Source organism: Lissotriton helveticus, chromosome 6 (assembly GCF_964261635.1).
Source record: "Lissotriton helveticus chromosome 6, aLisHel1.1, whole genome shotgun sequence".
NCBI lineage: Eukaryota > Metazoa > Chordata > Amphibia > Caudata > Salamandridae > Lissotriton > Lissotriton helveticus.
The window spans coordinates 446,303,673-446,328,844 of record NC_136067.1 but is presented as its reverse complement, the minus strand read 5'-3'; the positions used below and the strand labels follow the sequence as shown (position 1 = coordinate 446,328,844).

The following is a 25,172-nucleotide window of genomic DNA, read 5'->3' as shown; positions in this document are numbered from 1 at the left end:
CTGATTGGGGGGGAGGGGGGGGGGGGGTGCTGCTACTGCTCGAAAAGCCAGGCCTTGAGGTGTTTCCTGAAGGAGAGATGGTCCTGGGTCAGTCGTAGGTGTGCAGAGGGGAAGTTCCATGTTTTGGCTGCCAGGTAGGAGAACGATCTTCCTCCGGTGGTGGATCTGCAAATCCGTGGGACGGTGGCGAGGGCGAGGCTGGCGGAGCAGAGCTGGCGGGTGGGAGTGTGGAACGAGAGGTGGTGGTTGAGGTATTCGGGGCCCATGTCGTGGAGCGCTTTGTGTGCGTGGGTGAGTAGCCTGAACGTGATCCTCTTGCTGACGGGGAGCCAGTGCAGGTTTCTCAGGTGGGCAGGTATGTGGCTGTGGCGAGGGATGCAGAGGATGAGTCGTGCGGAGGCGTTCTGTATGCGTTGTAGTCGTTTCTGGAGTTTGGCGGTGGTTCCTGCGTATAGGGCGTTTCCGTAGTCTAGTCGGCTGGTGACGAGGGCCTGGGTGACTGTCTTTCTGGTTTCGGTGGGGATCCACTTGAAGATTTTTCGGGGAAAGCATGCGCAGGGTGTTAAAGCAAGAGGACGAGATGGCGTTGACTTGCTTGGTCATTGGGAGGGAGGAGTCCAGGATGAATCCCAGGTTGCGAGCGTGGTCCGAGGGTGTCGGTGTGGAGCCCAGCGCCGTGGGCCACCAGGAGTCGTCCCAGGCGGATGGGGATTGTCCGAGAATGAGGACTTCCGTCTTGTCTGAGTTCAGCTTCAGGCGGCTGAGCGTCATCCATTCTGCGACGTCTTTCATTCCTTCCTGGAGGTTGTTTTTGGCGGTGGCTGGGTCTTTGGTGAGAGAGAGTATCAGCTGGGTGTCGTCGGCGTAGGATATGATGTTGATGTTGAGTTTGCGTGCGATGGCGGCGAGGGGGGTCATGTAGATATTGAAGAGGGTTGGGCTGAGCAAGGAGCCTTGGGGGACGTCGCAGATGAGCTTGGTGGCCGCTGAGCGGAAGGGAGGGAGGCGGACTCTCTGGGTTCTGCCGGAGAGGAATGAGGTGATCCAGTCCAGGGCCTTTCTTTGGATCCCAGTGTTGAAGAGGTCGGTTATTAGGGTGCGGTGGCATACGGTATCAAAGGCTGCCAAGAGGTCCAGGAGGATGAGAGCGGTTGTTTCTCCATTGTCCATCATGGTCCGGATGTCATCGGTGGCAGCGATGAGGGCAGTCTCGGTGCTGTGGTTGGCTCGAAATCCAGACTGGGACAGGTCGAGCGAGTGGTTTGCCTCGAGGAATGCAGTCAACTGTTTATTGACGGTCTTCTCGATGACTTTAGCCGGGAAGGGAAGAAGAGAAATGGGGCGGAAGTTTGAGGTCTTTGGGGTCTGTCGTGGGTTTCTTCAGAAGGGGGTTGATTTCTGCGTGCTTCCAGCTCTCAGGTAAGGTGGCTGATGTGAAGGAGTTGTTAATGACGTTCCGGAGGTGGGGTGCGATGATGAGGTCGGCTTTGTTGAAGATATAATGGGGGCATGGGTCCGAGGGGGAGCCGGAGTGGATGGTGTTCATGACGTGAGTGGTGTCTTCGGTGCTGATGGGGGTCCAGGTGCTGAGGGTGGTGGGGGTCGTTGGTTCGGTGACTGGTGGCGGAGTCTGGGGTCCGAAGCTGTCGTGTAGAACTGTGATCTTGCGGTGGAAGAATGTGGCGAGGGAGTTGCAGAGGTCTTGTGATGGTGTGATGTCACTGTTGCTGGTGCTGGGGTTGGAGAGCTCTTTGACGATGCTGAAGAGTTCATTACTGTTGTGGGTGTTGTTGTCTAGCCGCTCTTTGAACGATGCCCTTTTGGTGGTGCGGATCAGCTGGTGGTGTTCGCGAGTGGCGTTCTTGAGGGCTGTCAGGTTTTCTGTTGTCCGTTCGTGGCGCCAGGTTTTTTCGAGGGTTCGGCAGGATTTCTTTGATTCTTTGAGGGTGTCTGTGAACCATGATGTTTTCCTGTTGCCGGTCTTGTTTCGGGGGTTCTTCAGTGGGGCGAGGTCATCGGGTTAGTAAGTGATCCACCGTGCGAGGTTGTGGGCTGCTTCATTGGTGTTCGTGGTGTCGGCTGGCGGGTTCTGGTTTAGTGATGAGGAGCTGGTCTGTGGTGATTTTGCTCCAGCATCTTCGGGGGATTTGTGGTGTGCAGTGGTGCGATGTATTCTTTTCGAAGGTGAAGTGGATGCATCTGTGGTCGGTCCAGTGTAATACTGTGGAGTCTGAAGGAGACGTGGTTGCTGGCGGTGAAGATGGGGTCGAGCGTGTGGCCAGCGAGGTGGGTGGGGGTGTACCAGTTGTTTGAGTCAGAGGTTGGCGAGGATGGTCGAGCATGGTGGAGGTGCGGTTGTCGTTTTTCTCCAGGTGGAACTTCAGGTCCCCTAGGAGGATGTATTCCGGTGAGGCTAGGGCGTGCGGGATGATGAAGTCGGCGATGGTTTCACTGAATTGTGTGCGCTGGCCCATGGGTCTGTAGATGAGCGTTCCTCTAATGGTGGTCTTGGGGTCAGTGTGAATCTGGAAATGTAGGTGTTCGGCGGTGGAGAGTGTCTTCAATGTTGGTTGTGATGTTGATGCTGTTCCTGTAGACGATGGCGATTCCTCCTCCGGTTTGGTTGACGCGGTCCTTCCGGGTGATTTTGTAGCCGTCTGGGATGGCTATGGCGATGTCGGGGGCCGACGAAGCGTTCATCCAGGTTTCCGCGACGAAGGCGAGTCCAGTGCTGTTGTGTCGAGGAGGTCCCAGAGTTAGACGGCGTGTTTGTGGACGGAGCGGGTGTTGAGGAGGATGCACTTGAGGTTGTTGTTGCTTTTGCTGCTGTGTTTGTTTGGCGGGGGGCAGGTTCGAAGGCATGTAAATTTGCAGGCTTTGCAGGCGAAGGGTCCGTGGGTTCATTTCGGGGTGGCTCGGTAGCAGGCGGGTGGGTGTCCGGTGTTGAGTGCGTTAAGGGTGGCGGAGTCATATCCCAGTCAGGTACTCTGGGGGTCAGGGGGTCAGGGGTTCTGGCGTTGGGAGCGGTCCAGGCGCGGACGGGCGCAGACGGGCTTGCCTTTGGCGCGGCCGCTGCGCGGCCTCCATATGAGGGGCTGTGGGAGGGAGGAGCAGCTGGGAGGAGGGAGAGGGGTGGCGAATGGGACAGCGGAAGCGGGGCCGCAGGGACGCAGCGGCGGGAAAAGGTGGCACGGAGGGGAAACACGGGAGGGGGGCAGGGAGGCACAGAAAAACAAAGGGGGACAACAGTGATCAGGGGCACAGAATGCAACAAAAAACGGGGGAGATGGGGCACAAGGGCACAGTATGAATTGTAAAGGTTCTGTTTTTAACAAACAACATACAATCTTATTGTAAAAGGCAATATCTACATTTGTGGTTGGTGATTGAGATACAAGAGTGTTACTGTGCCACTTTGTCCCAGAGGGGAAAAAAGATTAGCGTAGAAGACCAAGAAGAAGGTTACTGCAATAATCAGTGATGAGGATTTAGCAGTCTGGAAGCGGAGGTGACAGCTGATCTTTTAAATGATTGAAACAATATACCCCTTAGTCGCATGGCATTAAGTCATTGTGTCTGGGGAGGACGAGGTTGTAAGAACAATGTCCGAGAAAGTTGCGAAGACAAAGGTAACAACTAAGTAAACAGCAATTTTGAGGCATTAGGCATGACACAGAAAAAAGCCTCTAGAGTGGAAGGACTGTCAGTTTGAAATATGGGTATGATGTAGCAAGGAAAATGATAGGAAGCAAAAAAGTTTACCTATTGAGCATAAAAGGTGATAAGAGAAACTAACGAAAAAGAGGATGCAATAAAGGTAGGTGCAGTAGAGAAAAGAAGGATGACTGAAGACGGAGGATATTGGGGAAATCTACTGTGTGTAGGCATAAAAGTAAAGAACTACAAGAATTGAAGGAGGAACTGAAGTTCTAGGAACAAAATCAGTTTAGCAATGTTTTGCAAACATCTTCAAAAGGAAGCACTGGCAGTATAGTGAAGCGGTCAACAAAATGAAATGGCGCAAAGAGGTCAATAACTACTTGTGAAAAGGTAAGGTGACTATTGTAGGCAGATGTGATAAGTTTTGACAAATGTGCTATGGCAATATCTGGAGAGTGGGGCATATGAAATCCGCATTGTAGAGCGTTCCAAGTTGTTGGTAGGGAGATACAGGAAAAGAATGGAACACTAGTCATTCTAGTCTTTTGGAGATTAATGGTAATCAATAGCCCGAGTAATAAATAGTTTAAGAAAATGAATATCACATTCTTAATCAGTGTAAAGGAGCAAGGGATGATTAAAAAGAGCAGTAAGGCAGGAATTGCCTTTATCAGAGTTTTGATTGTCTTGGGACAGAAAGGGTCAGAGACAGCGCAAGTGAGCGTTACGGTCGTCAAAGCAGGGGTGAGCTCTGTAAGGTTAGTAGAGAAAAAACACAGTTAGGCAGAGTATTTGAGACAGCAAAAAGTGTTTTGTGCATCAAATAAGAGGGCAATCTTAACATAAATATGGAGCAATGTAATTAGCTACGTGCTTCCTCTGACACTTGCACTATCCTTGTTAAATCATTCAGTTATATTTTGTTTAATATTGAAAAGTCAATTGTGCATGCTTCGTTTCACCAGAGGTGCAGAGAAATAGATAGACGGGCGTTTTCAATAAAAGGATTTATTGAACAGTCTTCTTTCTCAAGCATAAGAAATGAACTGCTACAATCGTAAAACTGGTTGCAAAATATAATGCATACAGTAAAAAGAGTAGAATAAAATAATACTGTAAGAGCATTGTATGGTTCCTAAACCATAGATAAATACATACATATATAACAGAGGCTAAAAGTACTCAACTGGTGCTTCTAAAATACGCCTACCCCGTTGTACCTAACCTAAGCTTAGTACGAGGGAAGAAGTAAGTGAGGTGTAGCATAAATGTAGTATTCTTTGCCAAGAATCTTTCCAAGATTTCTCTTGGGGTCTAATCAGCTCCGTACCTTCATTTTGAATGGAGGAGGTCAGGCTCAGGACTTGATTTCCCAACAACCCGCAAGGGTAGCTTGGAAACACTGGAGCTGGATTTCTCGGCAAAAGAAAAGACAGCGTCTCTCTCAGTGCGTATGCTGGGGGGTCGGCTTCCTTCGGCACTTGCAGTAGCAGGGCGCGTCAGGCAAGTAGATAGTCGAACCACTCGTGTGTTTGCTATGGCAAGTGTGGGCATATTTATACCTTGAAGGTGCAGAGATTGACGTAAAGGTGGACATAATAACGTCATTAAAGAGTCTCAGTTCTTTGAAAACTCCAGGAGTTCTTGGACAAGTCAGTATTTGAGCAAGGGGAAGTCCCTAGCTGCTGAAGCAGAGTTTTCCAAGAAATCGTTGTAGATTTTCGGAACTAGTGGCAGTAGCCCTGCCGTATTTGGACTGCATGAGCCATGTCTAAATATGGTTCTGATTCTTATGCCTATATAAGGATATAGTGATTTATACCTATATAAGGGCATGATTCGGGAAAATTACAATAGGGTCCTAAAATGTTACACAACACCGACTCCACGTTATCATGTCCATCTAAGTTCAAGCACTAAAACATATAATCTAGAGCAAGAGTTTTACAGTCCCACCCAAAAATACATGAAATGCATTTAAAAAATGGTTGTACACATAAAATGAGCATTTGTTCAGTACGCATTTAAGAGCAATGATTTCATTTGTAAGCATATGATATGATAATACTAATGCTAACCGAATGAATCATGAAAATTACATTTATGAAATGGCTCTAAATACAGAAAAAAAAAAGCGAGACAATCCCATAGCATAATATACAAACCATCTTGGTTTTGGTATGTGTATTAGGTCAATATCGTTCCTAGGAAGTATTCAAAGAATTCTTGTCCTTTAAGAATAGTTCTACTTTAAGCAGATTGCTTTGTGCAAAAGTTCATTCTGTTTTGGAAAAAAGTCAAATCAAATTGTAGAAAAATACAGTTCTAAAGTTAGAAGCTTTTGTTTTGAAAAAAGTGAAGGTCGAATTTCAGAGTTCGAAAGAACGCTGTGTACTAACTTCAAAAGTTATTTTCGGTGTAAGGAGAAAACATTAAATCGTCAAGGCTGGCAAAGAAATCGTCTACCACAGTAGATGAAAGTTGAACCACTTCATTAAGAAGGTCAATTGTACACAGATGTGAAATCGCATTAGCAATGTTCGCAGCAGATGGTACCTGTGTGCCTGTTGGTCCGCGTATCTCACCTTCAGCTGGAATTGCCGGTGAGATCTCAATGAATGCCGTCATCAGGATTGGTAGCCGTTGGGGGCAACACAATACATGAGCCGTTACCGGACTCAGTAATGCGTCAACATCCGTTGGCATTGCTGATGGAAGTGTTAGACAGATATCTAACACGCATTCCTCACCACAAAGCAGGCATCGTAGAACAGGTAAGATGCAATCTTGCCAGATTGGTTTGAATGACAGGAACCATGTGGTATTCAGATTTCTCAAACGAGCCAAGTCAAGGACCTGTGTTATCCTTTCACGATACTGTATGGCCAGGAGAGCATTCTCCATGGTAAATTGGGTATCGCTGGTGGCCGGACTTGCCATAACGGAGCAGGAGGAATAAAATAGGATGCCTGCTACGAGTCCCAAGATGAGAGGCAGGCCGCCGAACTCAGAGTGTACGAAGTTAGGAAAAATGCCCAGGACTGCTTCAATGGGTGTTAACAGTCCCGAATAAATCATCTTAAATACATGTACAATACTGCTGGTATCAGACATGTTTAAGATACGACCTAACATTTCTGCGAAATGTATTAGGCAGTTTGTTGATAATAATGCATGCATCTCTGCAGAGGACCTTGCAACCTGCAGATCATACGTCTCTCTGGACGAGGTCAGTTGCACAGTTTTCTGTAAAAGAATGGCTTTCATTCTGCTTAAAGTATCAATTCGTATAGAAGAGATGTTCAGTGAAGGCCATAGTGGCGACTCCCCGTCCGTCTTAGTTTTCGGAAACAATACTTGCATACAACAAGTGACCCTGGCCGACAAACTAACGAGATAAGCTATTCCTGGCATCAACAGCAGTGATCATTCAGCATTATGTAGCTTCCATTGGAAAGCTACCAAAAAATTGGATCTATCACTGCTGCCGGGGAACCCTGCAGGTGGCATGATAAGTGGTTTGAAGAACCCTCACAGGCTCCATGTAAATTAATGCCTTGACACAGAAGTGTACAGCTTAATGTGGTTTTACAGTTTCTTCCACTAAGCAATACCTCCTTTCCCCCCATTCCAATATTTGTGTGTGTATGGTAAATCCCATGTCGACTTTATGTACTCGTTACCCAACCTTTCATACAGGCCTGCTGGTATGTGTTTTAAGCAATATTGAAACTGGAAAATTGTCATTGGTATCGTGATGCTGCCATGTATTATCCATTCAACTGATGGTTTGCCAGAAACGGTCAATGGTAATCTCTCCAGTTTTTCTATGCTCAGCACCATATAGTCTGCTCCCCTCTGTGCCAAAGAGATTTGTTTATCTGTAAGGTTAAATACAGTAAACAGTGATGTTGTGTTGATTAGATGCCAAGGCACATAGCCAGAACAAAGGTTTTGTAATGTCCAGCCTAACAGCATTATAGAACGTAATTGAGACTGGCCATGTTGTAACATTAGCAACTCCTGTTCCATTAGGTCTATGGCCGAGGATACAATGCTGTCCAAAGAATACATTCTGGATGACAGAGTTGTTAACCCATTGTCAACTAGAGAGAGTGCTTTCTCTAAATTAATACGATCAATTTCTCGTATTCGTTCAGCTGTTTCCATTTGCGTGACTTTCCATGCTTCATTGTAAGCAGTATAAATACCGGCGTATATGAAACGTTTATGACGTGTTTTGCGAGGACCAAGTAAGAATTCTCGTAAATCAATGCCTTCAAGTAAAGTTAACAGTTGTTTGATCTCCGGGAGTGTGGATTTTTGTAGGCATTCCAGGCACAGTTTTCCTACACTGTAAGTTATAATTATCCCTGGATGTTGTCTCTGGATATATCTTGGATCTGGCTGAGTTACTGTAAACCCTTGCGTCTTGTTCAGGAATCTATCTTGACCGATATTCCGGTCTGTGGGCCAGATTAAACATTTTTTCCATTCAGGATTTGTTCTGTTTTGTATTAAAATATAATTTACATCTACCTCCTCATCTCAAGTTAAATTACTATCAGGTGTGGGCTTAGGTATGGACGGTTTGTTTAAATCTTTTATCTTAGCCAGGCCAAGACAAGATGTCTGTTGAACAGTTTCATTTAAGAACAGTATTTGTTCTGGGATGATGCAGGCTCTGAACAATGCTTCTAACCCTTGTACCTGCCAGTCTTTTGTGCCCCAAACAGTTTTCGTCTCAATGTTGTCTTTCCAAAAGCCAAAGCCTAATGTGGACAATTGAGCATAAAAGGCCGCAGAATAAATCTGTTTAGTATTTGTCAACATACTTTTCATGCCTGTCTTATTAACATTTTTAAAGTAAAAGCTTACTGGGTTTGTGACATTAAAACCTGCAAAATATGGACATTTTCAATAGAATGTTTTAGAGCTACCTTTTGGAGGTGTTGGACAATGTTCCCATTGATTATAAGTTAAAACAGTTCTAGGGTTTGCAGATTTATGCAAATAATGATGACCAAAATTATTAAAACAATACATTTCTTCATAATTTAATGAACCTCTAAGTATTCATGTTTTGCAAATTTTCCTGACATTTCTAAATCTGCCATCAACTTATTAACAGTTTCAAAGTCCCAATCATCAGAAAATGTACTAGGTGAAACAAAATCACTCAAGGAAACCTTAAATTAGTGTGGAATCTTCAGCAGCTCAACAGGGCCATAAATGTCATAATCAGTTCGATCCCATGCTATTCCACCAGGTAGAGGAACCGCTGTGATGTTCACCGATGACAGGTCTCATTGTTCACGATGAGATGACTTGTGTGGTTTCAGGAGCAAGTTGATGTTCTTACTTGCTGTGTACATTTTAATATGCTTTCCATCTATCAGCTTTCCCAAACTTAAAACAAGAATGAGCCATAGCAGGAGATAAAATACACCTTACACAATCCAAAATTCAACCCATGGTGAAACCAGATATGTATTTGCAAGCTCTTGACCAAGTTCGGTTAATTGTTCCTTGAAAGTTCGTTTTTTTTGCGCTGTTTCAGGTTCCCTGGGATCCTCAGAAAAGGTATCGAAGTTGATGAAATAGCCAGAGGCAGTTCTGTCAATAGTTTGTATTGCATCCGGATTATTTGAAATCGCTGGAGCTGCTTGTTCCCTTGACATGTTTGTATAGTCAGATGCTACATCATTGTAGACGTGAGTGTCTTGACGAACTGTTATTTGGGTTTCAAGAGGCACAAGTTCCTTGGCTTTATTGCATAGTCCTTTTCTCACTGCAGAATCTTCAAAGGTGATGAGTCTTTCAGTTTGAACCTCTTGGATAGTAGCAAGATTTGGTCGTCTGCTACATCTTGGGAGTCCACTGGGCCTACTATTTATTATCTGCCACATGATGTGGTTTTACTAGGTCAATTGATACAGACCGGTTCTCCTTTCTTCAAGCAAGGGGCGGCAGTAACACTGTTCCTGATCCGTGGACTGCTAGTACAGGTACTGGTTTTCTGTAAAAATGCCCAAATTCCATCTTGTCTGCCATTTTCTCTGACCAGATCCCCAATCTTTGGAATCCAGACAGGTCTTGCTGGGACAGGTGGTTTTTCTTCAGTGGTCGTTGGCTTTTCGATGGTGTTGCTTAAACTTCTTGTTTCATTTAAGTCCTGTAAAACAGCCAAACGATCTTTGATATCAAAGGGTTTTTTGTTCCACCACTGAAGTATGACGATCAAGGTCTTCAACCATCATTCTAGTACCAAAAAGGATTTCATATGGAGTGATTCTACCCAGAGAATTTCTTGGCAGGTTATTAAGACTACGTTGGACACTTATTAGATGTTTGACTCACCCGTAACCCGAACCCAATACCCTAGCTGTTATAGGATTGCTTTATGTCACGTTTTTTTCTCTCCACAACCGAATTTCCCTCAGGATGGAATGGACTTGAAAACTGCAATGCAACGCCCAAACTGGCCATGGCCTCCTTGTAAGCCCTAGAGCTAAACGCAGGACCCTGGTCAGAATGTAGCGTGCCGATTGCGTATGTGCCGATAAAGAGTTGCAAATCTTTTATAACAGTTCGGGCGTCTGCCGAGTGCTGAGGCCACATCCAAATGAATCTTGTGCAAGAATCCACTGCGACCATGATGTATTTATAGTTACCATCCCGCTGAAGGGGACCACAGTGGTCCAGGTAAACACATGCTAATGGTTTATCTGAAATTAGAAAGGCGTCTCCGCTGGGCCTTTCACTGTTGAAACTTTCCTTTTCTGGCAGATTTCACATTCCAAAACATAGTTTTTGGTTGGTTTCCTCATGCGCGGCCACTAGTATTGCTGTTTTAATAATGAAACTGTGGCGGAAACACCTGCGTGTGCAGAGGTAAGCCCTTCATGTGCTGCTAAAATGAGTCCTAACCTGTGTTCCATGTTTGGGATTACTCTATCCCCCACTCCAGGGATTCGAGCAAACTGAACATGATTTGCATCAGTTATATATGAGTACTTGAGTGGAAAGCCTTTTGGTAATGTTTTACCACTGTCTTTTATTGAAGCATTGACAGCTTGCATTATTTCGCTGTCTATTTTTGTTTTTGAACAAGTGATTGCAGCTAAGGAAGCCGTTTGCACAGCTGCTTTCGCGGCTTCATCAGCCAGTGAATTCCCTTCAACGTGAATGCCATCACGTGGATGACTCAGTGTATGGATCATGTGAGTCTTTCGTAGTTCTTTCTGTAAAAGAACTACTTGTTCCCAAAGCATTTTATGCTTGATTGTGCCACATTTTGCATCTTTAAATCCATTTTGAACCCAGTTCTGCAGATATTCATTGTAAGACTGGACGCAGTAATACGAATCGCACACTATGAGTGTGGGGAATTCGCGATCAGTATTTTCAAGCGTCATCTTGAAAGCCTGTAGTTCAGCTCGCTGAGCTGTACAGTCTCCAAGAGATTGAGTTTTAGTGACCACGGGTCTGAATTTACCATCGCGCCAGCGACCTTTAACAATCGCGCACGCGGCACTATAAGCTTGTAATGTTCTAGAAGCAGAATTTCAGTGGGCAGAGGACATTCTTGTTCGTATTGGAGAAATTCTTGTATCTTCAAGTAAGGATCAAAACCGTATTCAACGTCTGTTGCAGCAAGAGAATTAACCCATTGTATCCATCTTGGATGTAAAGCTTTTGCATTTGGAATGCTCGCTTTTGTCACTGCCTCCAAGGCAGGTACAGGGGTAACGATTTTTATGAGTTTACCCTGCGCAAGGGCTCTTTCTTTTGCTACCGCAGTCTGAACCGCTGTAAGAATTTTTTCTGTTGAAGTGAATTTCATTTCAGCTTGTGTGTACAAGTGTGACTTGTAAGCTATTGGTACCTTTTCACCTTCATTAAACGTTAGGTATGTGAATCCGCATCTTCCTGGGATGATTCGGATTACAAGGTTGCATTTACGCGTGTTTGTAAAAGTGTTGTTGCTAACATGTCTGTTTGTACTGAACGCAAAATTTCTGTGCGTTTGAGTCCAATTAGTTGTTTTAAAATCAGGTTTGATTAGTTCGTAGAGAGGTGTAACCCTTTCTGCGTAGTTTAGAATGTAAGTTGTTCCGAAATTCAGGAATCCTAAAACGGACTGTACATTTTTCTGCGTTTTTTTGAGGTTAGAGCAGAGCACATTTTTCTAAAAAGTTTGTTGCCAGGCTTTTGCCTGCACTTGAAAGTTTGTATCCCAAGAATAGGACGTTGAGGTGGGCAATTCTTGATTTCTTAAAATTGAATTTGTACCCTTCTTAGGCGAATCCAAGTATTATGGTGTTCACCCTGCTCAAGTGCCTGTCCAAGTCATCATCTGTAAGATAGAGGTCATCGACATAAGATAATGCCTCCTCATCGTACGTTTGTAGTAACTCTGTTACTCTGGCTGAAAATAACCCAGGACTGTTCTTGAATCCCTGGGGGAGACGACAAAAGTGTTGGTGTGTCCCCCTACACCTCGCACCCGCCTCCCAGCTGACCCTCCCTCCCACTGACTGTATTGCTCTGCTCCCGCCCTCGACATCGCTGTGACCGTCCTGACGCTCCCAGCTGCGGTCGCTCCCCAAGCTCCCTGCTCCATTCCCGACATCGTTTGGGCTCCCTGCTCTTCTGCTGGTTTCGTCTGAGCTGCGCTCTTTGCCCTGATCAGAGAAGTGTTTCATCTGCTGGCTATTGCGTAGAATCGCACTATTTTGCGATAAGCTTGCAATACTGTAGTGTTAATTATACTTTCAGCGCTCGCTGTGTTGCCCTAATTCACATGTGCATTGCTTGTATTGTGCCTTAATTATTTTTAAAGCCTGTTTGAAAGATCGTAAAAGCTGCTTCATTTTGGCTTTGTGCCCCAGCCTCTCTGTAGTTTCGTTTTTGTTGATACGGCCATCTTGTTGTTTGTTGTGCCTCGGAGACCGTCCCCTGGGGGAGACGACAAAAGTGTTGGTGTGTCCCCCTACACCTCGCACCCGCCTCCCAGCTGACCCTCCCTCGCTCCTCCCCCTCCACTATCCATATGACAGATGCATTTGCGCGCAGCATCCACGCGCAGCGGTCGTGCCGAAGGTGCGCCAAAGGTAAGCCCGTCTACTCCCGTCCGCGCCCAGCGCCAGACCCCTTGCCCCCGCAAACCACACTCCTCCCGCATAACGTATGACGCCGCCACCCTCATAGCCCTTAACCCCGAACGCACACCACAATGCTACGAAGCTGCCCCGGGACGCACCCATGGTCCCTTCGCCTGCCACTCCTGCAAATTTACCAGCATCAAGACCCATACCATATCCACTAACCCCAAACACAGCTCCGACTCAAACCACCTGAAGTGCATCCTGCTGAACACCCGCTCGGTTCACAGACACGCCACCGAACTCTGGGACCTACTCGACACTGCTTCACCGGACGTCGCCTTCCTTACAGAAACCTGGATGAACGCATCATCAACACCCGACATCCCCATAGCCATCCCGGACACTTACAAGATCACCCGAAAAGACGGCTCCAATCAAACTGGAGGAGGCATCGCCATCGTCCATAAGAACACCATCAAAATCACGACCAGCTCCGACGATAACCTTGCAACCGCCGAACACCTTCACTTCCAGATCCACACCGACCCTAGGACCACACTCAGAGGCACCCTCATCTACAGGCCTCCAGGAACCCGTAAACTATTCAGCGAAGACATCACTGACTTTATCAGTCCACATGCCCTCGCCTCCGAGAACTACATTCTACTAGGAGATCTCAACTTCCACCTGGAAAAGAAAAGTGACAGCAACACCACCACCCTCCTTGACAACCTGGCCAATCTCGGCCTCAAACAAATTGTGGACACCCCCACGCATGTAGCCGGACATACGCTCGACCCAATCTTCACCTCCAGCAAACACATATCCTTCGATCGCACCACAGCTCTCCAATGGACGGACCACAGTTGTGTTCACTTCAGCTACAAAACCACCTCGACCCACAACCCCCCTCAACCGATTCCCCGAAGAAACTGGAACAAAACCACCTCCGACCAACTCCTCACATCGCTCAACCAAAACCCACCCGCCCTCTCATCGGACCCAAACCAAGCCGCCATCAAATTCAAACAATGGATCACTCACAGCGCTGACCAATTAGCACCCTTGAAAAACCATCACACCAAACAAGACAGCAAAAAGGCCCCCTGGTTCAATGATGACCTTAAGAAATCCAAGAAACTATGCCGCACTCTCGAGAAAACATGGAGAAAAAACCCAACCACCGACAACATGACCACCTTCAAGGCAGCCACCCGCAAACACCACCAGCTGATTCGATCCACCAAGAAATCAGCATTCAAGAATCGACTCGACAACAACGCCCATAACAGCAAGGAACTATTCAACATCGTCAAAGAATTCACCAACCCCACCGCTGCCTCAAACGACATCACTCCCTCCCAAGACCTCTGCGATTCGTTATCCTCCTTCTACAACAAAATTACCGACATACATAACAGCTTCGAATAGAGTTCCAACGAACAATCCTCTCCACCCCCCTCAGAACCTAAACCGCCCTCTAACAACCTCAGCGCCTGGAACCCAATCACCACTGAAGACACCATCCGCCTAATGAATTCCATCCATTCTGGCTCGCCAACCGACCCATGTCCCCACCACATCTTCAACAAAGCAGACTCCATCATCGCACCCCATCTCCGGGAGGTCATCAACTGCTCCTTCAACTCTGCTACCTTCCCAGAAAGCTGGAAATACGCCGAAGTCAACGCCCTCCTGAAAAAAACCCACAGCAGACCCCTCTGAACTTAAACTACCGCCCCATATCCCTCCTCCCATTCCCTGCCAAAGTCATTGAGAAAGCCGTCAATAGCCAACTCGCCGCCTTCCTTGAATCCAACAACTCCCTCGATACCTCACAGTCCGGCTTTCAAGCCAAACACAGCACCGAAACCGCCCTCATCGCAGCAACAGACGACATCCGAACACTACTGGACAACGGAGAAACAGTGGCCCTCATTCTACTTGACCTCTCCGCCGCCTTCGACACTGTCTGTCACAGCACCCTCATACAACACCTCAGCAACATCGGCATAAAAGGAAAAGCCTTGGACTGGATCATCTCGTTCCTAGCTGGGAGAACTCAGAGAGTCAGACTTCCCCCATTCAAATCAGAGGCCACCGAAGTCATCTGCGGCGTACCACAAGGTTCATCACTCAGTCCCACCCTCTTCAACGTTTACATGAGTCCACTCGCTTCCATCGCGCGTCAACACAACCTTAACATCATCTCCTACGCTGACGACACCCAGCTGATCCTTTCCCTCACCAAAGACCCCAACACCGCCAAAACCAATCTTCACAAAGGCATGAAAGAAGTAGCCGTATGGATGAAAAACAGCCGCCTAAAACTTAACTCAGACAAAACAGAAGTGCTCATCCTAGGATCATCCCCCTCTGCCTGGGACGACTCATGGTGGCCTTCGGATCTGGGCTCAGCACCCATACCCACGGACCACGCACGTAACTTTGGCTTCATCCTAGACTCCTCACTCTCGATGACCAGACAAGTCAACGCCGTCTCATCCTCCTGCTTCAACGTACTTCGTATGCTCAAAAAAATCTTCCACTGGATCCCCGCCGAGACAAGAAAGACGGTCACCCACGCACTGGTTACGAGTTGACTAGACTACGGAAACACCCTCTACGCCGGAATTACAGCCAAATTACAGAAAAAACTCCAACGCATCCAAAACGCATCAGCGAGGCTCATTTTGGACATCCCTCGCCAAGATCACATTACCGGCCACCTGAAAGACCTCCACTGGCTTCCCGTCAACAAGAGAATAACGGTCTGTCTCCTCACCCACGCACACAAGGCCCTCTACAAACTAGGTCCCGAATGCCTCAACACTCGACTATCCTTCTACACACCCACCCGCCAACTAAGATCCTCCAATCAAGCCCTCGCCGCAGTTCCGCGTATCCAAAGATCCACCATGGGAGGTAGATCCTTCTCCTACTTGGCGGCCAAGACCTGGAACTCACTCCCCACTCACCTCCGCCTTACACAGAACCACATCTCCTTCAGAAAAGAACTTAAAACCTGGCTATTCGATAAATAATGAACCCCCTCCCCAAGCGCCTTGAGACCCTCTGGGTGAGTAGTGCGCTATATAAATTCTTGAACTTGAACTTATTATTGAGAAAGTGGCCAAGTACCTGCTTTCAAGTGCAATGTTTTGACAGAAGAAACAGTTTGAAATATCTAATGTAGTTTTGTATTTTTTGCGAACAATGTTATTCATTAGTGCTACACTGTGTGCATGTTGTACTGCAAAGATTTTGCAGCAGGAGTTTAAATGTCTTTAATCCAAGACTAGACAATATGTATTGTCTGGTTTGGAGACAGGAAATAAAGGATTGTTCATGGACGAGGTGCATCTTTCAATCAGCCCTAAGTATTCAAGTTGATCGAAGATCTCCCTGACCTGTTTTTTTAGCTTCTTGCTTAACTGGATATTGCCTTTGAGTAGTTGGTTGATTCTTTAACTGGATTGTGTGGTGAGGAGAATCCTCATCCCATCCCACATGATTTTTATATAATGCTGGAGCCTGGGCCACAGACCATTTTCTGGCATTGGTGTATTTATTATGAATAGGAATGTGATTTGAGAAGGCTGGAATAATGATCTCTTGGCCATGTGGGCACTACCTGACAAATTCAGATGATCAGTCTTTTTCAGCCAGAAGGATGTTGTAACCCTTTGATAGTTTTTCCCAAAAGAGTGCTTTTATTTTCCTAGTTATGTCCCCCTATATCCGGAGTGTGACTTCATATAACTTGTGTGGTACACTAACCCTGGTATCTGCAGTTTCAACTTGAATGCATTCATTCAGATCCACTGTCTCCAGATGATCCTTCAGGATCCTGCGAGCTATGGTGCCCTCTGCTGCACTGTCCAGCATTGTCTGGGCCCACTCCCAGTTCTTGATTTATGTCCTCAAGATCCTCGGCATGTCTGATTTTAATACTTGCTACTTTCTTTTTGGTGAATTGAGTTTTCTTATTTTTTGGAACGTGTTGATCGTCTTTGGACTTCACACCTTCTTTGTGTTCTGATCGTCCTCTTCTTTCGGATTTCTGCGAGGAAGTCTGAAAGGTACGAGAGGAGCGTGTATCAGTATCTTGATATCTATCAGGTTTTCTTAAATTATCCCCATTTCTAAGGTTATACCTCTTTTCAGAGTGCTTCTTTTGAGGAGATCTACCTCTGGACTGAGAACGCTGCTCTTTAGGAAGGGACTGTCTACTATTTTCCCACTTCTTTTTAGGTGTAGTGAGATTGTTTTTGATAAAAAACTTTTTCAGGTTTTTCTGTCAGTTCAGGTTTTACTGGTTTCCCACCCAAACTATCTCTTCCTAGTTCTTCATAGGATTTTTCAATAAATCTAGCAAGTTCATACGGTTGCTCAGAAATATCAAGTTCTTTTAATTTTGGGCGGATTGCCACGGATGCTGCTTCACCTTTAATGTTAGCTAATAATATAGCCGGGACCTGTTTGTAATCTTCTATTAATTTCATACCAAGATTCAAGGCAGGTTCTGGTCCGTATTCATTTTGAATCTGTTTCAGGACGTCTGGTATTACCGCCATTGACGGAACACCATATGTTTTTGTGTAGATCGAAGAAAAGACTGTACACCAAGTGTAACAGTCCTCCATGTGTGGTGCGATCCCCATTGGTAAACAGTTTGTTAAAATCCTGTGTTTCTCATGAGGTGTACTACCCGGAAATACTGCCTCTATTTGAGTAATTTTTTGAGCTAACCAAAATGGAATTTATTCTCTTTTTGTGGGCAACTTACCAATGACTGATTGTATAGTCTGTGGTGTAATTTTGTTTGTGTTCCCCTGATAAGGGGTGTGCTGTGGAATTCTTATAGCAGGTTGGACTGTTAAAGTCCGCATAACATATTGTACCAATTGTCTATGGATTTTAATTAATTGTTTTAGCTGAGCTAACAGTTCTACATCTGTCCTTCTTTCAATGTTAGGATGTGGTGTATAGCTGGCTAGTATCGGCCATGTTGCTCCTGGTCTACCTAGTGGACCGAGCCTGGTAATGTGATTTTGATGTTGTAAGGCGCCTTTAAACCAGAGCTGATGCTCTTGGTAATTTAGTGGAATTTCAATGTCCTTGAAAGGAGCGTATTCCGCTGGAGGTTCCTCCATCTTATAGAAGTGGAACACATGTGCTGTTGGATTTGCTTGTGGAAAGATAATCCATGAATAGAATACCTCTGTCTGCCGATATTCATGTGCCTCTATGACAAATATGACTACCACCTCTTGCTGATAGGCCATTTTCTATAAGCTTTATAGCTATGGCTTTCCTTACGTTTTCCGGGATGATTAGAGCATCCGGGTCATTTTGTTGGAAATCTGTAACATCTAAACCCGGTTGGGTTGCAGTTCTTGCAGCTCCACTTCCCCCGTGATTATCCTCGTCGGTATCCAACATTTTGTTGAAAGTTTTGCAGAGCAAGTTTCAAGGAAATTAAAGATAAGGTGCACAATATTTTGGAACACTGTCTCCTTCAACGTTGAACAAAACCAAAAACTAATAAATAGGATTTTTCGTCCTACTCAGTTTAAGGCGGATATTTTATCCTTTAACCCACTCCAGACGTCTATTGGAGTTTTTACGGGATAAAGGGGTCTTTGTGAAAAGCACGACTGAGTTACTCCAGTATCTAGCGTTAAATTGGTGCCTTACCAAACCAAACGTTGGGCGCCATGTAGTGTAGTTCCTATTTTCCCAATAGGCTCTGCGCATTGGAATAATATATCCTATAGATTTGATGTGGGACTTATGTCTACTAGGTCTCGATCTAAATATATTAGACTTAATTGTGAGTGAGAGCTAGCTCAGAGGTCACTAGAAACTTTCTTGAGTTCACAAGAAGGGATTTAGCTTCTGACAACCGCATAAACAGGATAACTTTGTTTCCCCAAGATAAAACTGATCTTCAGAGTCGTGGAAACAATAGATAGATATTTTACTCAGTCAATCGTGCATGCTTCGTTTCACCAGAGGTGCAGAGAAATAGATAGACGGGCGTTTTCAATAAAAAGATTTATTGAACAGTCTTCTTTCCCAAGCATAGGAAATGAACTGCTACAATCGTAAAACCCGTTGCAAAATATAATTCATACAGTAAAAAGAGTAGAATAAAATAATACTGTAAGAGCATTGTATGGTTCCTAAACCATAGATAAATACATACATAAATAATAGAGGCTAAAAGTACTCAACTGGTGCTTCTAAAATACGCCTACCCCGATGTACCTAACCTAATCTTAGTACGAGGGAAGAAGTAAGTGAGGTGTAGCATAAATGTAGTATTCTTTGTCAAGAATCTGTCCAAGATTTCTCTGAGGGTCTAATCAGCTCCGTACCTTGATTTGGAAAGAAGGTGGTCAGGCTCAGGACTCTATTTCCCAACAACCCGCAAGGGTAGCTTGGAAATACTGGAGCTGGATTTCTCGGCAAGAGAAAGACAGCGCTCTCTCAGTGCGTCTGCTGGAGGGTTGGCTTCCTTCGGCACTTGCAGTAGCAGGGCGCGTCGGGCAAGTAGATAGTCGAATTGCTCCAAACCACTGTGTGTTTGCCATGGCAAGTGTGGGCATATTTATACCCTGAAGGTGCAGCGATTGACGTTCTTGGACAAGTCAGTATTCGAGCAAGGGGAAGTCCCTAGCTGCTGAAGCTGAGTTTTCCAAGAAATCGTAGTAGATTTTCAGAACTAGTGGAAGTAGCCCTGCCGTATTTGGACTGCATGAGCTATGTCTAAATATGGTTCTGATTCTTATGCCTATATAAGGATATAGTGATTTATACCTATTTAAGGGCATGAATCGGGAAAATTACAATAGGGTCCTAAAATGTTACACAACACCAAGATGGATCGGCAAATAAAAAAAACTAAACAAAAGTAAGCAGCACTTAAGTATTTTTCTTAATTTCTTTCACCCGTGGATGAGGGAAGCAACATGGAGGGTGAAGAGTGTAAGAGAAGCAATAGGACAGAGAAGAAAGGTGCAGGGGTTGAAGCAACAGAGAGGATGGGGAGGAGAAGCAACGAATGAGAGAGCAACATCGAGCAGGCAGGGCAGATGCACACAGTCAAGAAAGTGAAGAAATATGTTGTTTGGTGTGTAATAATGCGGTGTGTATTGGAAATGTGTGGAGTTGAACTGTGTGCCCTGGAACTGTGGTGTTGAGTGAAATTATGCATAGTGAAATCGTGTCATGGTGTGGAGTGCATTTATGTTGATTGGTGGTACGTGGTATAGAGTGCATTTATGTGGCGTGTATTTATGTGGCATGGAGTACAGTGCAATTATGTTAGGCACTGAGTGGTATTATGTGGAGTGTATTTATGCAGTGGCGACTCCTCCATATGGGCGTTTGGGCGCTGCCCCCCCTGCTTTCTCGCAGTGCGAGAAGGCAGAAACATAAATGGTAATAACTACCATTTATGTTTCTGCCTCCACGGACTGCGAGAAAGCAGAAGAGCCTGGTTGGGGGTGGGCGGTCCTGCTCAAGGGCAGGGGGAGTGGCTTGCCCACTGTTGTGCATACGGACTGTTTGGGCAGCCTGAGGCCGCCCAAACAGTCAGTATGAACAACAGTGGGTAAGCCACTCCCTCCCCCCCCCCCCTCCCCGCCGAACATGACCGCCCACTCTCCCATTTCTTCTATGCAGAAGAAAACAGCATGGCTGGGGCGCTCTCCTGCTGCGCCTACCAATCATTGTGATAGGTGGAGAGGAGGGAGGCTGCCTGTGGGTGACAGCTACCTGAGGACTGGACATCTGCAGCAGCAGGAAAACGCAGGACCTGGGGGACGGTACGTTTTTATTTTATTACTGTCCTGGGCCGCTCCCACAAACCCGCGCGGCCCTTCCCCTCTCCCCCACCCGTCCACTCGTCATGCCGGCCGCGACTGTCGTTAATTATCATTTCATATCTGGCTTTCAATTTCGGATATTTAGGCATCCGTTAGACAAGATTTTCGGAACTGCCGTCTTCTGCTGCTTTACCCGCATTTGGTGTTTGTTATTGTCATTACCAGCCCTGCATGGGCACTCTCTACGTAACATCTAGATTGGACCTGGAATTCTCAAATTGTTAAACAAAGCCAATTCTTTTTATAATGCAAGTTTAAAGCAGGAATGTCTTCATTTCTTATCACCACCAATATGATCGGTATGCGTTAATTATTTGACACGTGTAGGTTAGCTGTAACAGTCCATTGTTACATAAAGCGAGCTACTCACAGCATAATGATTCAAGGAGGCACTTTCATTAGCATTCACTAATTACTCGGCTCCCCAGCACGCTCTACTTACTCAAAACCAACAATGAACCTGAAAGTAGCTCAATAATTATTATTATGGCATTTTGGTGTTGAGTCACAAACACGAATTATAAATGAATTTATAAGGATAACAGCTGTGATGTAATATTGTGTTCGGAGTTAGAAAAAGCAAGTGATATGACAATTCTCGCAATATAAAATCGGCAATCCAAGTTATTTGGTTTGTTGATTTATATAGCCAAAATTGTAAGATCACTTATTTTTTCCGCTTACTCCTCGTCATGGGATCATTTTCGGTTGGAGCATTCATAAAGTTCCTCACTTCATCATCCAGGAAAGAAAAAGAAAGTGCTGCGACGTGGAGCTTTAAGAATGGAGGAAGTTGGTAAATATGCCAAGACTTGAAAGCTTATCTTTAAACAGCAGAAAAATGGGCTCCTGTGGTAAGGCGAGGGTATGAGGCAGGTTTAAGTGACCTGGAAGGGTATTCTGCCTGCATGGTGTTGTGCTGAGTGCGGGCATGTATTGTGCTTGTGTTTTGTAAATCTTTAATGTAGCCTGGCATCCTCTTCTATTTTGTCAGGCAGGCGCAAAAATGTAGTTATTACTCACTTCCTCCTTTACGTTATGTACCCAGGCAGTCGGCAGAGATTCCCAATGGGGTTACAGGCAATGGCACTGCGCAAACACAGTCTTGTAATGTAAAGTCCCTTTATGATTTTTGTGTGCACGTCTTGCAGCATGAACCAGCAACATGTGTGTCGCAGTGTCAAATGAAATGTGGCCTGGATAAAACTGTTGTTTTTAGAAGGCTGGTACTTCTGAGTTCTGCTTCTGATTGCAGCTTTTTTCACCTCTTTAAACATGCAAGCAGTTTCAATTCAAACCATTTGTCAGGACAAAGCCATGTAACTGATGGCTGCATTTGATGGGGTGGGTGATGGTAATGATGGCATAACATATAGGCTCCCCTCTGGTAGTAAACTTTGGAGATCCCAGCCTTGACTTTGTGCATATGGCTCTTGTGTCCATGGGGTTAGCAGACGTGCAGCTTCCATTCTGGCCTGTTAGACACATTTAATACATTAAGATATGGGGCAGTTTTGAATGTATTTAAAAATGTAATGACTACATGTAGACAATAGCTTTATAGACCGTCATGCTTTTTCAAATTTGTTTTAAAATACACCATTTGCCTGCTATTCTTGGGGAAGTAACCCACCTCAAACCACTCTTATGTCAGTCAGGCTTGCTCACTGGTAAGGTAACACCTTCTCAACCTTTACGCCTCACCACTTTGAAACCTCACCAGCCACCACTGTATTTATGTTGCATGGAGTAGAGTGTAATTATGTGGAGTCTAATTATGTGCCACAGTGGTATTATGTGTAGTGTATTTATATTGCATTGAGTAGAGTGTAATTATGTGGCTGGTAATTAAATGGTACTGAGTGGTATGTGCGGTGTATTTGTTGCATTAAGTAGAGTGTAATTATGTGGCGTGTAACTGTCACACAGTGGTATTATGTGGAGTGCATTTATGTTGCATTGAGTACAGTGTAATTATGTGGTGTGTGATTATGTAGCACAGTGTTATTATGTGGAGTGTATTTATGTTGTATTGAAATCTTGTACGTTGTAATATTTACTTTTATCTCATATTTGCAACCTAAGGAACAATTTGATGGAACTTTACAAACAAAATTGGTACTGAGACCTAACCCAGGAGATACGCTACCTTTGGTCCTGAAGAAATGCCTTTGACTCTCTGGGCAACCAGGGCATGAAACATGTTTATCACACAGTGAAACCAAGGGCTCCTTACTATGCCCACTTGGTTCACGGTTTGTTCTTAAATTGGGCATAGACATTCGCCAGGAATATTACGTATAGAAGAGGGATTGCCCAGAGACAATTTTAACCACACCACCACCACGCCCTTCATCCTGCATTGAAGAGCATTCACATGCACCATGGCAAACGCCAAGCCAGGATAAAGTAAAAAGATACCAGTTTGAGTTCTGCTTTTGGAGGCTTTCTGTGTTCTGCAGTGACTGCACAGCGAAGAGCAAGCTCGATGATGAAAAATGCCACCTAGGAGGGTGAGAGCAATTGTATCCCAAGAATGGTACCATCCATTACCAATTGGTGATCCTGACCGCACCATTTCGACTTGTAATACAGTGTCATGGAGGAACAGCACACTACACCTATTTATGGCTTCATCTCTGGTGAAGATGTGCGCTGGACCGTGTTAAAGATTTACTCTTTTTCCTCTCTTTGGTTATTTAATTATACCTATTAATGGACATGTTGCTGTACAAGTGGGAGATGACAATATCAGCATTGGCCATGTAGCAGTTAACTGTACTAGAGGAGGCCTTCAGTCTTACAAATTAAGCGCGAGACTCGCAGTTTGAAATCAGTTCAAACTCTCACTACAACAAATATCACACCTGGTGATAAGGGACACACCTTATCACCAGGTTCTAGCCCTTCAAACCGGATGTGGCTCTTCAGTTCATGAGTGCAAAAGGGACCAATTCAGCACGCACTAGTTAATGGAGAAAAAAGTTCAGCCCTACTCAAGAATAATACATTTCCATACTTGATCTCGACAGCTGCCTCCACTCTACACCCAGTGAAATATTTTATCCACTGCTGAGAACTGTGAAAACCTGTGAACTCCATGTTTCCTTTATCGGGCATCGGAAAGCCGCGCTGGTGCAATAAGTTGTTGGGTCAAATGAAAATAGGATGTGCACTTTTTGGATGAAAAGCTCTGAACATACATTTGAGTTTTGAAGGTGCAAGACAGCACGAGAATATGGAGTTGAGAGCAACACAGGGTGTTCCGGCTACGGTGGATGTTAAAAAGTCGAAACGCTACCGCCTGCTGCGCACAGCTTTTTCTGCATCTGCACTTTTGTATTAGGATTGGTTGTGGCAAATGCTTTTGCCCTGGGATAGGTCTAAATAATTAAGGATTTGTGAAGCTAGTGTTTGCGCTTATAATAAAGGTGGGAGCTATGGTGGCGACAGTGTCCGCATGTCCGTTGGGGAAGGTGCCAGTGTTTGTGCCGAGCCTGGTGGTCATATTGTTTATACCGCTCTTTTATTTGTGCAGAAGAGAAGTGTGTTGTGCACTGCTGTGGGTCTTGGCCTGTAAAATGATGGGGTGTAGAGGCTTGTGAAATGATGGGGTGCAAGGTACTTGCCCACCCCCTCTCGCTGGCTGCTCTACCTTTGCGCAACTCGCACTCACACATGGTGACGATGAGTGGCGAGTGCTTCCTGTGGTGGATAAGCCAAAGGGACAACGTCTGCACGCTCTGCTGCGAGTTGCTGAGTTCTGACAGCTTCTTCTCCAGCGCTGCCTCCGAAAACACGGACATGCTTCCTCCCTTGCCAGGTGCCAGCGCTCAGGCAGCAGGGTCTGTGAGAGAGCAGCGCCTGCTGGTATTCTTCCAGGCTTTCTCTGCACCGGCAGAAAGACCCGAGACTGTAGCAGCAACTGTTCCTGTCCCTCGGCCCCATACCCGCAGGCAAACACCCAGCGGCTGCCAGGTTCTAGCCCACTGTCGGCTAAGTAAGATGCCAGTACCGGTAGATATGGCGGCGGAGCCGGGCACAGCAGCAGTGACGTCTCCTGCCTGCTGTGCCAAGGCAGCCCAGCTCGAGCGTGCAGCGCCAAGAGACTGCTGCCGCTCACAGGAGCTTCAACTACTGTCCGCCTAAACGAATGAGCCTAACATTTTTCTTAGCTAAAATTACGTTTTATCGTGACCCATACATCCATATGGGGCATTTGAAATCATTCATGTTTGTCAATTGTATTTCTGACTAATACGTTTTCCTGTCGGGTTGCTACTTTTCTCAGACAGACATACCAGCAACTTTGTTTTCTGATTCTGCCAGCCATCTGTTTCCAATTAACGCGAACGCGAGACGCGTGGGCAATAATTGGAAACAGATGGCTCTGATGCTCGCTCTCACAAGCCCTAGGCCGCAGGCGGATGCAAAGGTGAGACATGCACCGCCTTTGGCCAATTGAGTGCTGTCTTTCTTAGAAACATGCACGCAAAGGCCAATAGGT

General features: G+C 45.6%; 1 protein-coding gene across 3 annotated transcripts in view; it reads right to left on the bottom strand.

Moving 5' to 3' along the window:
* SH3YL1 (SH3 and SYLF domain containing 1) overlaps nucleotides 1–25,172 on the bottom strand; it is an 898,181-nt gene that overhangs the window by 767,766 nt on the left and 105,243 nt on the right. The window lies entirely within an intron of this gene.